The sequence below is a fragment of the Magnolia sinica genome, chromosome 4 (assembly GCF_029962835.1).
Source record: "Magnolia sinica isolate HGM2019 chromosome 4, MsV1, whole genome shotgun sequence".
NCBI lineage: Eukaryota > Viridiplantae > Streptophyta > Magnoliopsida > Magnoliales > Magnoliaceae > Magnolia > Magnolia sinica.
The window spans coordinates 38,555,782-38,559,280 of NC_080576.1; the positions used below are offsets into that span (position 1 = coordinate 38,555,782).

At 36.9% G+C, this 3,499-nt stretch overlaps 1 long non-coding RNA gene across 1 annotated transcript; it reads right to left on the bottom strand.

Moving 5' to 3' along the window:
• Nucleotides 1–319: 319 nt before the first annotated feature.
• LOC131244457 (uncharacterized) lies at nt 320–958 on the bottom strand. The gene is made up of 3 exons (XR_009170291.1): nt 797–958; nt 513–716; nt 320–412 (listed from the first exon to the last, which is right to left on the bottom strand). It is a non-coding gene; the product is annotated as an uncharacterized LOC131244457 (long non-coding RNA).
• Nucleotides 959–3,499: the final 2,541 nt, after the last annotated feature.

Below are 3,499 nucleotides of genomic sequence, written 5' to 3' on the forward strand. Positions count from 1 at the left end.
CTTGCAGTGTTGTTCTGTGAAGCCTCTGGCTGTTGCGAAGTTCATTTATTTTATTGTTCCTACAATTAAAAATCACCAATTTAGATTTTATATTGTTAAAAGATTAAACAAAATAAGAAGATACATACACATACCATTGCTCTTGCTGAGGCCTCATCCACAGGCATCCCATTCTTACGTATATGTGTCAACATGAACATATCTACTCGGGTCAAATCCTCCCCATTGGCCCTCCTTCTTTCTCTATCATTATTTAAATAAGTTATATATTATAAATAGATTGACATCAAATTATCAGGTGATTAATAAAAAAAATTACCTCTTCATCACGTATTCGCGCAAAGCTCTTCATGCCTGCAGCGTGGCTGATGCGTTGTTTTCTTTGATTTTCTATATTTATCTTATTACGGGCCTAAAATGTGACACATAAACAGAGTAATTTATGAAATTTCAGTAAAAGACAGTTGTGTAATTTCATAACGTGAAGTTTTCAGTAGCTACTCATCACATACCTTTCCCTCTTCAGAGTTCCAAAACTCAATGAGGGCCTTCCACTGATCCATATGGACACGCTCATTGAGGTCTGCTAACCATGCCTCATCATTATCATGAGGCGAGTAGTGGAATTTCTTCAGTTCGCACTTCTAATCCCTCCATTTTTTACCAATCAACATCAACACCCAAGATTTAATCTCTTTGTCAAACTAAAACTTGGACTACATCACATGATTAAAGTAGACAATCACATAATGAACAAAAAATAAATAATAAAATACATAAAACAAATCACCATTACCATGACAAGTTCATACATATCATCCTTCTTCTCATTTGGCACTGCCCTCCAATTAGAATATGTAAGGGGTGCGTAATCCCCATTATGTGCTATTGTTCCCAAAAAGCTTGTCAGCTTGCTAACATTTTCATTAATGGGCTGCCTTAGATTGTTGGTGGTAATAAAAATGTGTTGCCCTTCACCCATGTTCTAAACTTGGTGGCATCGTGTGGGGCCTCGACTCCTTCTCTTCGTAAACGTCAAATCTATTGAAAAAAAATGCACATAAATAATATGCAGACATGTATAGTTCATTAGCAAAAAATACATTAAAATTTTAAGGATATTAGAACCAATGCATAACATACTACTAGAAGCATCCTCTAATGAATCAACTGTCTGGTGCGGATCCTGAGGCAAACTCTAGGAGAGACTCGCTGTAGGTAGGGGAAGCTGGGGATAGGAAGGACCCACTGTAGACTCGGGCAACAAAGGTTGGATTGGACCCAATGTAGCCGGGACCTGCTATAGCCTAGGGCAACTGAGGCTGGGAGGGACCCACATCAATCTCAGGTAGCTGAGGCTGATTGATGCCACCAGTCATAAGGCTTATCGGTAGCCTAGCCGTGTGTTTAGAATGAGCACGTTTCATGTCTTCAGAAGAACCTGAGTCACATTAGTGAACAGATGCATGTTGATAAGACGATTTAAATTTAAATAAATAAATAACAGAACTATATGAAAAAAGACATTTTAATTTTTATTTCATACATTAGGAAAACATGGTACTTAAGAAATTAATTATTGTACAAAATGTCGTCTCCAATGAAATCAGATAACTTAGTATCATCTATTTTTTCTTCTACCATCGGCTGGGTGGGTGGTAAATATGTGAAAATTGTTGTACCATCGACATCTATCCTTTCCCAGCTAACAGTGTCATCACTTAGGTCATCCAAACATTGATCATCGCAGGGCGACATGCCTAAGAATGTATCAACATCATCTGCAGACTGTTGCCCATGCATCTCAAATAAGTCTCTAGGTTTCGTCCTCACTACAACATGCCAATCCTTATCAATGAGGTCATGTACATAAAACACCTGCTCAGCATGAGATGCGAACACAAACGGTTCATCAGATAATTGTTGACCTATATGGCATAATCGTTTCAAATTTACAAGCGTGAACCCCAACCCATCCTTCTTAACACCCCTGCCTTGAGATAGAACATCAACCCAATCACACCTAAATAATACAACCTTCTGAGTACCATAATATTCCAGTTCTATGATGTTCGTCAATACACCATAGTATGTAACATCTCCTGCAATAGGATTTCTGTCATTGGCACTTGCGAAGCTTGATGTCTTTGCAGTCACAACAACTCCACTATGTTGAGTTTTTCTTTTTTCCTCACGATCTTTGGTGTGAAATTTGAAGTCGTTTACAATAAAACCCTTATATATTCTTACCATAGTAGGACCCCAAGCTAGCCATCTAAGGTTTTCTAAAACCTGCTCATTCCTTTCATGGCGCAACTATTTAACCTATTCAGATACCGAAAATATTCATTCAAAAGCTCATGTTTGAATAATAAAAAATAAAAAAACATGCACATGTCCTTAAACTTATTAAATCGACTACTTACACAATCACTAAACCATTTATAAAATATATCATTGTGAATGCGTTCTATGTCCCTTGGCTGTGCATGACGATTCATCTGCTTAACAACATTCATATGTTTTCTATAAAAGTCATTAGTTTTAGCAAAAAAAAAAGAGTAAATTTATCTATGTATAAATTAAGTCCTATAGTTGGGTTACTCAAGAATTGGGTTGAGTTCATGGCAGTTAAACAGGACATATCGATGTGCCTGTGCAAATGTAACTTTATCTAGTACACAATCCTCAGACTTTCCTAATGCATGACCTACTCATGGGAAAATAGAGGATTGTTCTTCTATAACAGTGTTATCATAGTCATCATTCCGTATTGGTCGATTGAACCTTGTCTCTGTACCATGTAAGTACCTCGAGTAGAATGTTAAGCATTCGTCCGCCAAGTACATTTTCACAATTGATCTCTCAGGCCGACTTCTATTATGAACATACGACTTTCATGTGAGCAGATATCTGTGATCACTAATATTAAAAAGTTTAAAAATATATGGTCGATTAACATGACTAGCATAGCATGGAAAATAATTTTAATTTCTAAACATTAACACACACCTCTCAATGGGGTACATCCATCGATATTGTACTGGTCCAGCTATTTTTGCCTCGCCTGCTAAATGAATGGTCAAATGCACCATAATATCAAAAAAAGCTGGTGGAAAGATCTTTTCTAAATGGCAAAGTGTCAGCACAATTCGAGATTCCAATTGGTCAAAGTCTCTTACTCGACCAACTTTGGAACATAATTCTCTAAAGAAACCGCTCAATTCAAGTAAGACTGAGGTTACGTTCTTAGGTAATGTTGTTCGTATCGTAATTGGAAGTAGTTACTACATCATAATATGACAGTTGTGGCACTTGAGTCCTGAAATTTTGCACTATTTGATATGCACATAACGTGAAATATTGGCTGCATAACCATCTGGAACTTTCACCTGCTTTAAGATTTTGCAAAAATCATCCTTCTCACTTGGTGAGATAGTAAAGCATGCGGGTGACAAATATGTTTTGTTAGATGAAAGCTGTTTTGGGTGTAATGTTT